This window comes from Thalassophryne amazonica, chromosome 18, assembly GCF_902500255.1.
Source record: "Thalassophryne amazonica chromosome 18, fThaAma1.1, whole genome shotgun sequence".
NCBI lineage: Eukaryota > Metazoa > Chordata > Actinopteri > Batrachoidiformes > Batrachoididae > Thalassophryne > Thalassophryne amazonica.
This window is the reverse complement of record NC_047120.1, coordinates 40,423,005-40,435,264: the sequence shown is the minus strand read 5'-3', so window position 1 is coordinate 40,435,264 and position 12,260 is coordinate 40,423,005. Positions and strand designations below refer to the sequence as shown.

At 37.3% G+C, this 12,260-nt stretch overlaps 1 pseudogene; it reads left to right on the top strand.

Annotated features, from left to right (window-relative positions):
- Positions 1-3,481: 3,481 nt before the first annotated feature.
- Positions 3,482-8,243, top strand: LOC117530791 (annotated as a pseudogene).
- The last annotated feature ends 4,017 nt before the right edge of the window (positions 8,244-12,260 follow it).

The following is a 12,260-nucleotide window of genomic DNA, read 5'->3' as shown; positions in this document are numbered from 1 at the left end:
AAAATGAATGAATGATCATTCATTCATTTTCTGCCCAGGTCATGGTGTTGTATAGATGTCAAATAATAATTATTGTTATTGTTCCTTTATTGTCATAATGAAATCAACATAATTTATGCCATGATGTGTAGTTAGTTCATCATTTACAAGACAACAAATGGTGATATCATCTGTCTCTAAAGTTGTGTTGGGGTGGTTTTTCTTGATTTTTCAAAAACTGATAGGAAATGGACTTCAGTGTTTGATGTTGAATTGAAAGATGCCTTCACTAAACAGTGGCTACTTCAGCTTGCAAGTTGAACACAGCGCTCTGCCTCCTCTTCCACCTGCTCTCTAGCTCTGCACTAAGATCGGTGGGCCGCTGCCCTCAGCGTGGATCAGTAAAGTTATGTGATTGGTTGAAAGATGTTGCATTTGAGATTCATATGCGGTGACTGCTCACGTTGTTTTATCTAAAACAGTATGTGTAAAAGTAAAACTGTGTTTTGTCTGTGTAGCGTGGTAAGGAAAAGAACAGTATGCATCATGGCATTCCAGAGGACATATGAAGCTATTATTATTATTATTATTATTGGTATAAGGAGATATGAAGTTATTACTACTATTATTATTATTGGTATAAGGAGATATGAAGTTATTATTACTACTATTATTATTATTTTTATAAGGAGATATGAAGTTGTTATTACTACTATTATTATTATTTGTATAAGGAGATATGAAGTGAGCAAAGTAGCAAACTGGCCATGAGACATACTGCCCAACATCTGGAAGGCATGAGGTTTCTTCATTGTATTAGGTAAATATTTGTGTTTTAAAGGCAAGCTTGCTTATTCATTAATTCATTCATTGGAAAAACAACACCTGAGAGATCATCAATAAGTTAAGTTGTCCTAAAACAACAGTAGGTGTATCTGTGACCAATTTCTCATTATATCCAATCTCATTATTTTCTCAATATAACTACTGGATCAAAATTTTGACCTTGACCTTATATCTTTTTCTCTCCCCCATCAATCAAATGAGTTTGTCCTTGGCAGAACCTCAGTCACTCCATTGAGTTTAGTACAAAGTGGATCAAAGTTTAGCCAGGACTAAAACTAACCTTTAAACTAACAAAAGCCAGAGCGCTGAGTGAAAAAAAATTAAACAATATAAACTATTCTAAACGTCCACAAAAGCACAAAGCAGTATCGTATATATAAAATAATCCTGGTGTGTTAAAGTAAAGCTTTAACTGTGTAACAGCATGTAATAGGTAGCTAACTAGCTAACAAGCGTGTCGGAGTCCTCAGCCGATCAGTAAAACTTTAATTCCAAAATTCACTCATTTTCTCAAGCAGCTCTGTCCAATGTAGAGCACAACAAAATCAAATTATAAACGGCATTATATCGAGAACAACCCAGCCCAGTCATTCCCCCGCAATCACATAAAAACGCGAAAATCAAAACACGAAATAGCAACTTGGAGCAACGACGTCACAAACGTCACTGGACAAAATATTCCAACCGAAAGCTTCTGTGTAATTTGTGAAATAATAAAGATTAAAAGGTGCGCCAAAGGAGAATCCCCTACCTGTGTGAAGGTTGAGCGGTGATCAGCTTCTGAAATGTCACTTTTCAGTTGTCATGACGACCTACGTCACCGCGGCCACAGTCCACAGGCCGCTTTCACTTTGTATTCAGCGGCTCAGCTCCACTTAATGACACTAAAATGAAAAGGATTCAACAATTTACCATCACAGCTTCACGACATGACTGCAAGAATGGGTTTCAATCCGATCAACGACCAAAAATTGCATTGACCTTCAAAAACAAAATGTGTGTTCATCCGTGATTTCATTTCAATTAAACTGAAAAATATATATGAACGTGTTGGACGCGTGTGTGTCGTAGAACTACGGTTTTGGCTTTTTATTTTATTTTAGAAGAATTAGGTGAACTGTATTAGTTGTTGCGTTGATTTGGCAACGTATTTATTTGTTAATAATTGGGAAAAGTTAAAAAAAATTCTCAGAAAGTTCAATAAATTGTCAGTCAAATTCAAGTTTATGTTATGTTTTGAAATTATTATTTGTCACAAAAGAACACATCACTGTCTTTCTTTGCATTCCAACTCCAAAACCGAGATAACCAAAATGCAATTTTAAAACACCGCAAATGTCGAATGGGAAACCAAACACGTTAACTTCCCAAATAAATGTGTTTGCTTTGGCATTTTAAAAAAAGGGGGGGAAAAGAAGTTTTGTTTGACATTTGTTCAGCACTGACTCAACAGCAAACCTGATATAAAAAATTCCCAAATATTGCTGTTACAAAAAATATGGAATCATGTACACTCTTTAAAAAAAAGAAAAGAAAAAAGATAAATGTATTTTCTTGTTCAATATATGTCATGGAAAAATACACAATGGAAATTTGTTAAGGAAAATTATACCATAAAGAACAATAACAATAAAAACAACAATAATCCATTTTATTCCAATTTTTATTTCTTCTTCTTTATTATTATTATTATTACATATTAAATGTATAGCCTGTCCTTTAGAAAGCCTTTTTAAAGTTTCAAATGTAGAACAATGTAGAAAAAACACAAAATAAACCACGAGACCATCCATCCATCCATTTATCTATCTAATCGGGTATCGAACGTTAATTCCAACGTATTATGAAGAAAAACCTTAAAAAATTACAAAGTGCATTATGGGTAAGACTAATAAAGACGAATAAGACTAACTATATTATTATAATGAATCAAAATTCGCAGCAAACTTGTATGAAACAGCAAACAAAAAAAAAAAAAAACGCGGAAAGGCGAAAGGAGACACAAACGTCACTGAACAAAAGCTTCGGTCTGATGTTTTAATTTAAGGTGTGTCAAAGGAGAATCCCCGACCTGGGTCTCACGGTTCAGCGGTGATCAGATTCTGAAATGTCACTTTTCAATTCTAATGAACGATCGTCACCGCGGCCACAGTCCACGGGCCACTTTCAGTTTCTCTTGAAACGAGGCTGAGATTTTCTTCAGCGCTCTGACAGTTTAATGTCAGAAAATAAAAAAGATGAAAGAATTTAACATCACCGCTGCTGGGCGTGACTGCAAATATTTATTTCAATTTAATTACTGGACAAAAACTGTTTGTAGGAAGTGAGATTGTTGAAAACAAATGTGGATGTCTGCGATTTCCTCTTGAATCAGAAAACTGTGAAATTCATTCAAAATGAACCACTGACTGTCAGACCTGTTTGTGTGATGCTGATCATTGATCATTGTTCAATCCTAAAATGTGTGAGGTTTTACTGAGGTGCATTTGGACATTTTTACCTCATGAAAGTCACAAAACGTGGAAGTTTTTCTTGGTGTAAGGAAACTGAAACAGGTGTGTCTGAGCTGTTTAAAAGATCCACCGTGCAGCATGTGCACCAACAAACCAACAAATCCAACTTTTGAGAAAGGAAGATTTTATTTCTAAGGTGTAAAATGCTGGAGAGGATTTTCTTTGTGTGTCTGTTTGTCAGTGTGTCACTGAGCAGCTGGATGGACCATAAGTTCACACAGTACAGTGAAAAGTCTTTGTCTCTGCTGGACACCATGGTAAGTGGACTTCTTCACCTCATGTCTCATCAGCACATTCACGTTATTTTTTATGTTGTGGTTAAAAGACGATTTTGTCTTAATACAGACTAATAATTCCACCAACATCACGGAGAATGCTGAAGTGAACAGTGTGGCCTTCCCTCATCATCTCTACACACATGCGTCTGCAGCATCAGTAAGTCTTTGTCCCACACGCAATGGCGGCGCCAGGAAAGTTTTGTTGGGGGGCGGGGGTGAGGGGGAGCTCGGGAAAAGTTGGAGGGGCTCCACAAAATGTCGTTGAAATGAACAATATATAGTAAATTTCTTTATAAATACCAAGGTATATGTTTTAGTCACCCATGCTCCTCTAAAATGTGGTATCAATGCACACACATCACTTAGAATGATTGCAAGTTCAGTAAACTTGCACATAGATACAAATAAAGGTAAGTGAAGTTTTAAGAGTGGCCATAATAAATATTTAGATAACCTAAATCTTTGGAGTATGGAGTTAAATTTGTCTCATTAATACTTGCAAATGCACAGAGGGTGATTTACAAATATCCTTTGATTTGTACACATGCTTTGTGATCCACAAACACAAATTTCTGATTTGTAACTTGTGTGTGAGTTTTTACAAATAAATGTTTATTTGCAAAACTGAAAATTCTGTTTGTGAAGGGTGATTCAGCATTGATGGATCACCGAACACACACAGTCATCACTTTGTTCAGTTATGCAATATTGAGACATTCTCAGTGCAAAACTGCAGTTGAGATCCACAAATATGTCAGTTGCTATTCACATTATTGGCAGAATTATTGGGGGGGCTGAGGGGGGCTTGGCTCATTATTGGATGGCTTAAGCCCCCCCCCCCCTTGGCACGCCATTGCCCACATGCATTGGCAGAGCTACGGGGTGGACTTCAGGGTTAAACCCCACCACCACCACCAACACAAAAAAGTTCAGACACAGTTGTGGCAGAAATGAAGCTTTTTGATATATTCATTCAAATGAAACAACTGATTTAGCAAATGATTTGCAGTTTTAAAAAAGCTCACAAACTCCATGTTTGAAATCAACAAAACACCGAATAAAACAAATGCTTCAAAAAATTTGTAATTTAAAAAAAAAAAAAAAAATCTTTAAACATTGCAATGGTGACATCCAGGGTACAGTGGAAATTAGTTGGTTATTTATTTATTATTATTTTGCTCCTTCAATTAACACTGTAAGGCCTCTGGGTTTTGCTTTTTTATTATAAGTTTTTTGTAAATATAATTTTATTCCTTAGCATTTAAAGAAGGGATTCATCATAATATATGACCAATATTATTTAGAAGTGAGTGTTGTTTGTTTGATACTTCTAAAGCCCAACTGATAAAAAAAAATCCACTTTTTGAAATGCTTCAAATTGAAATATGATATGAAATTTAAAATGGCTCAAAATGTCAGAATGCTTCAAACACTAAAATAGCGACAGGTTGCCCACACTGTTTGAAACACACCCAAAACGAACTGGAAATGAAGCAATGAAGAATTATGCTTTTTGATAATAACTGACATTGCTTCATGAAATCATTTATGACTTTTGTCACAAATGACTTGTGAGGGGAGGTGATGCTCTAGTTGTTAAGCATTGGGCATCAGACCAGAGGATCCTTGGTTCAAATCCCAGTGTGACTGGAAAATGACTAAGGGCCCTTGGGCAAGGTCCTTAATCCCATAGTTTCTCCCGGTGTGTAGTGGGCGCCTTGCATGGCAGCAGCACAATGTAAATGTGTGAAGCATTTGATGTGTAAAGCACTTTGAGCATCTGATGCAGATGGAAAGCGCTGTATAAACGCAGTCCATTTACCATTTACTTTTACAATGCTCAACACATTTATTGAAACAATTGTTTTAGCCAATGGCTCACTGTTTGAAAATGTTGGGATTAAATGAAGTGGGATTGCTACTTTTAAAAGATTCAGTGGTTTGAAACATGCAAACCATTGATTGAAGCAATTGCTTCATGAAATGTCAGTTTCTTGGTGGTCAAAATGCTGTGATAGTGACATCTGGTGGACAATGGCTGTTAATGTCAGGCACCTGTTCATATGATCAGATTCTAAACATAAACGCTGTCATTTGGAGGACAAAAAAAAAAAAAAAATCAGAAAAATATTTGCCACTATTAATGTAGACCAGAGAAAAGCTATAAATACAGAATAAATAATAAATACAAAATATGATATATGACTTTGTTCTATAAATGTTTTTGGATCATGAGATTTTCTGTTTTTTTTTTTTTCTAAGTGGTGAAAACATGCACATGGTTGTTGTCATCTTTTCTTGATCTTCAGGCTGAGGACCGGCTTGGTTTCATGGCACAGGTTCTGGAGGAGGTGGTGGTTGTGTTGGAGGAGGATCAGAGCTCGTGTCCTGGGAGAAGAACCCAGTGGAACACTTCCTCAACCTGCTAACCAAGCAAGTGGAAGGCCTGCGCTCCTGTGTGAGTCTGAGTGTCACAGCTTTTATTGTGTTACCACAGCAAACCACCATCAAAAAGTAAGATTATAACAGTTTTAATTTCTAATTAATTTAGATTACAAGACAGAGCCACAAGAAAATGAACAAGAAGCTGCACATGTATTTCAAGAGACTCTCACGCAACGTAAAGGAAATGGTGAGTCCATCTCTCTGTCTGTCTCTCTGGATAGATTTATATATGAAAGCATAAATGCACAAAATCGGTCACCCACATATTCATGTGTGTGAGACATTTGTCCCCAATTTCTCCTTCATTACTCGTACAATTGGAGAACACCAGTCAACTTCATCAGATTTTCTTTTCCTGTTGTGTTCCCGATTTTGCTCAGACACAAATCAGTGTCCTACCTCAGAAAATATATATATAATATATATATATATATATATATATATATATATATATATATATATATATATATATATATATATATATATATAAATGTTTTTTTTATTCCCACACTCAAGTCATCTCAGTGACTCATACTCAGAAATAAAAAGTCTTTTTTTCCTGCAACTGTGGTATCATTTCCTACACTTAGAGGTCTTTGACCCCTACAATACTTTTCAGAATTAAAATTCTACTACAACTCAGAAATAATACACCGTGGTATTATTTCCTACAGCTCAGAAGTCTTTGACCCCCTACAATTTACTCAGAGAATTAAAATTCTTCTACCAGGGCCCAAACCAAGTTATAATAAAATCTTATTTTAACCTACAATGCCTGTTGTCAACCAGGCATTTTAATTTCCACAACAAAGAACAGCCTTGCTCACCGATGCTGTGTTAGTACAACACCCCACAGTTCGTGGAAATGCTACACTTACAATCGGGAACCCGAATCGGTCGGCCCTCCTTCCATCAAAGCCAAAGCTGGGTACAAGTCAGACCCCTCCTGAATCTGTTTGGCCACCCACCCACCCGGTTCAGTCCAACAGTCCAGAAAACTTCCCCGCTTCTGACACCAGCTTGTGGAGGCAAAAAGGATTTTCGACCAAGCTGTCTGAGGCTGTTTGTGGAATAAAGTCAAGGAATTGACAGATTGTCAAAATAACAAGCATTAATTCGAAGCTTCAAAGACACACTCAAAGTCCAAATGAATACAACAGGATCTTGAATAAGTGTGTGTGAAAAAGAGCTCTGAAAATGCCTTTTTGTACACTCAGCCAGGGGGGGTTGCACAGCAAGCAGTCACATACACGAATACATTTACCAGCAATTAAAACTGTTTTCAGCTTTTCCCATGAAAACTCTCTCTGAAGAATGTTTTTATCACAGTTTCTACCCGGAGGAAAAGAAGTATTGTCAGGCAGAGATGGTGTGTTTATCAGCTTTTTTCAGCTGCAAGGTTACATCAAGGCATTTAATACAGTTCAGATGCAAAGGTTTTAGGCAGGCTATCTGAAAGGCATAAGATAAATAATTTTAACATCACAAGTTGTTCCCAAGTTAATGAGGATTAGCAGAAGGCTTTACAAATGACCCACAGCTATTTGTGATCAGTTACAATAATCACATACCTGAAGAAAATGTGGCTATGATCATTGGATATTAAATATGTGTTTACAGTGTTCAACTGCAGTTGTTCCACGTTAAAGGGCAAATTCAGCACAAAATATCACAAGTGACATTTAACATCACATGATGAGGCAGTGGTCCATGATTTTGTTTTGGCTGTGAGATTATATTTTGCCCTCTGGCCACCAGTTTGGTACCAGTCTGGTTCTACTTCAGGTTTTATATAGTAGTTCAGTTAAACATCACTTTGGATGTTTAAATTTATTTTATAATAAATAATAATAACCTTTTTTTTCCCCTGCAGGGCCACACTGCTGAAGCCTGGGAATTGGTCAGGAAGGAAATTAAACTCCACCTCCAGAGAGTTCACCTGCTGGCTGCATCACTCATAACTACCTATTAAATTATGCTTTTTATACACACACACAGTTATTATTTTAGAACTGTTTTCTTTATTTATTTTTTCTTGTCTTAATCAACTTTACAATCCCATACAGGGCATGGGGTTTATTTATTTATTTATTTATTTATTATTTGTATGCAATTTTAATGTTTTTTGCTTTTTTTGGCTTTTTCCCCAATCTAAATGCCTGTTCATAACTGATAAACCTTTTTCAAGGACATGTATTTGACACATTCTATGGTTTAACATTTTACAACAAAAAATTATGACTTTGCCAAACAAAAATGTATTAGCTGTTGTTTTCCTCTTCAGTAAAAAGAGGGCTGCGCTGTTTGTTTGTTCTTTTCTTTTCTTTTCTTAATAAATTACAAAACATAACATTCAACTCTGTTGTTCAGGCTCTTAAACATAAAAGTTACCCATCACTTTGCCTCTTCACACAAACATGATGATCAAGCTGGAGAAGTCATTACAAAATCATATACAGTGAGGAAAATAAGTATTTGAACACCGTGTGATTTTGCAAGTTCTCCCACTTAGAAATCATGGAGAAGTCTGAAATTTTCATCTTAGGTACATGTCCACTGTGAGAGACATAATCCAAAAAAATAAAAAATAAGAAAATCCGGAATTACAATGTATGATTTTGTAATAATTTATTTGCATGTTACTGCTGCAAATAAGTATTTCAACACCTGCCAATCAGCAGAAATTCTGGCCCTCAAAGACCTGTTAGTCCACCTCTAAAAGGTCCACCTCCACCCCAACTATTTTTCCAAATTAGAAGCACCTATTTGAGGTCATTAGCTGCATAAAGACACCTGTCCACCGCACACAATCAGTAAGACTCCAACTACGAACATGGCTAAGACCAAAGAGCTGTCCAAAGACACCAGAGACAAAATTGTAGACCTCCACAAGGCTGGAAAGGGCTACGGGGCAATTGCCCAGCAGCTTGGTGAAAAAAGATCAACTGTTGGAGCAATTATTAGAAAATGGAAGAAGCTAACATGACTGTCAATTTCCCTTGGACTGGGGATCCATGCAAGATCCCACCTCATGGTGTATCAATGATCCTAAGAAAGGGAGGAATCAACCCAGAACTGCACGGGAGGAGCTCGTCAATGACCTGAAGAGAGCTGGCACCACTGTTTCCAAGGTTACTGTGGGTAATACAGTAAGACGTCATGGGTTAAAATCATGCATGGCACGGAAGGTTCCCCTGCTTAAATCAGCACACGTCCAGGCCCGTCTTAAGTTTGCTTATGACCATTTGGATGATCCAGAGGACAGAGGCGATTGCTCTAAGACTGCAAGGGAAGCTCAGCTTCCCCTAAAATGTCAAAAAATAAGTGATCAAATATACTGTTGTGTGTACATGTCATTGACTAAATATGCGCTACACCGCGGCTTTCCTCTTACTCATTCCCGCAGCTTCACAGTGCTTTAAACAGTGTGGACGCGCCACAGAGTTCAATAGCGAAGCAAAGAGTGCAGTGAAACGAACGAGTCATTGGATAAATGCTGGGCTTTGTCCCGCCCATCGGACGCTCAGCGTGGGGGTCTATGGGGCAGTGGGCTGGCCTCGGCTGGCCCGGACACTCAGCTTCTGCATGATGATTGGATGATCTGTCTGAGGCTGAATCCCTTTTGATTGACAGCGAAATGAGCGAATCAGCGATCTTTTGATGTAAACATCTGTGGGAGCATTTTTTAATTTTCATTCTGTTCTGAGTTCAACTGGAGACTTTCCTAACCCTCTTAGCGGCATTTCTTTGTTAAAAACGACTAGCGACAAATCGAGCTTCTATTTCTGGTGTTTTTTTTTTTTTGTAGCTGCTTGTGTTTGGAGACTGACTTCTATCACTCTTTCTGACTTCTATCGCAGTTTCTGTCCCTACCGAGCAGGGGTGCTGCTGAGCTCCTCCAACGTCACAAAGCACTCACAGGCGGACACACTTCACACTAGCCTCGCGCCAGTCCCAGCTAGCGAGCTGCACATAATGGCAGACAATTTGAATGTTGTGGACCGGATTTTGGCGAAGCCATTTGATAGTCTTCCTTACGAAGAAAAACTTAAGAGTTAAACAGCAGGGCAGATCAACTCCTCAGATTAATTTGGTGCAAAAGGGGGGAAAAGTAACAGGTCTTTTCAGCTGTCCTGGTATGACAAAGTGAGCTGGCTGACTGGAAGTGCTGTAACAAATAAAATGTACTATTGGCCATGTCTCTTGATGAAACCATCTCAGGGATGTGTTGTGTTGTCTGGTCAAAAGTGGGTTTTGGGGATCTGTCCAACTTTGACAGGGCATACAAAAGGCATGAAAAAAAGCAATGAACATGTGAATGCATGTGCAAGGTTAAGTTGCCTGGGCAGAATCAGGGTTGAGCATGCAATCAATGAAGGCGCTCATATTCAAGTTGCAAAACATAATGAAGCAGTTAAACAAAACAGAGCTTTCCTAAACCGCCTTATTGATGTGACTTCCTTGCTTGGCCGTCAGGAGCTGTCATTTAGGGGGCATGATGAGAGTGTTGAATCATCCAACAAGGGGAATTACAGGGAGTTTAATGAAACATTAGCTAAATATGACTCTGTCCTGGCCACACAATGATCCAGTCATTTTATGGTTTGACCCAGAACAAATTGCAACAGAAATGATTTTGGTGGCATTTGAACTGTGAAACTGTTTTATAAAGCATACTAAAAGTCTAGAAAGAAAAATCGTGAACACTCCCAAAATCCAAGATGGCCACCTGAAAACATGCAAAAATTTGTTTTGTCCCAAATAACTCAAAAAATATCAATATTTAAGCACATAAATGTATTGATGTTAAATATAAACTTGGGTATTGTGGACATTTTGACACCAAAATTAAGTCTCTATCTGTAACGGTTCATGAGATACAGTCTATTTGTAGTTTTACATACACTCAAGGACAGCAATTTGGTTTGTGTCCTATTACATTAAAAATATTGCAGTTAATGCCCAGAAATGTATTGAAGTTGAATATAAACTTTGTATTGTGGACATTTTAGCACCAAAAGAATGGCTGTAGCTCTTACAGTTTTTGGGATACAGCACATAAGCCATCTACACTTGGCTAAAAATGGTGAAATTATGTTGAAACCAAGTAACTGTTCTGAAATGTTCATTTAAAGAATGTAATAATATTCTTAGTGCTTGTCAGCTGCACTAACTTTTTTAATGACACAGATGTAATCACACTAATTTTACAGCATGATAATAATAAAAGTTCAGGTGAAATCAGTATTGTGTACATCATGACACTTGAAATTTTACTTGTTCAAATTTCAGTCTCATCATCCTGGTTATCATTGAGTTGGCCTGCATTTGTACACCCTGTACCTCTGCAGTTGCACATGCTGCTGAGCAATCTAAGTTAAGTTTGCGACATGTACATCGCAATGTACTACAGTCAGTACTGCAGTTACATCTCACAGCATGCAGAAGAGAATCTGGTGCTGCTTGCAAGTTAGTCATGATTGGGACAACCTATCAGAAACTTTCCATCCCCATTCTTGCAATGGCATGTTGTCACCTTCATCTTCACCTTTCCATTCCTGAACTTGCAAGTAAACTCTCAGACTATGAAACTTGGCAGCTGCCGAAGTAGGTGGCAAACACTGTGGCTGCACATGAGTTGTCTTTGTTGCAACCTTATCACAAAAGTGCCTGTATCTGAAAGAACTGAGGCTTTCTCCAGGTTGTCCACACAGCAGTGGTGTCACCAGTGTGCCTGGTTGCATTGACATCCACATCTATTATACATAATATATGAGTAACTTCTCGTTCATATTCCAGTGAAATATGACTCAAAAAGATTATTATTACCTTCTTTAGATGAACATTTCAGAAATGGTACTTAGTTTTCAACATAACAATGCTCAATTTCATCAATTTTTGTCGAGTGTAGATGTATTTTTATACCATATCTCAAAAACTAATAGCTACAGCTATTTTTTTGGTGCCAAAATGTTCACAATGCACAAGTTTATATTCAACTTCAATATATTTATGGGCCTTAACTGCAATATTTTTAACGTAATAGGACACAAACCAAATTGCCATCCTTGAGTGTATGTAAACTACATATAGGCTGTATCTCAAGAACCGTTATAGATAGAGACCTAATTTTGGTGTCACAATGTCCACAATACCCAAGTTTATATTTAACATCAATACATTTATGTGCTTAAATATT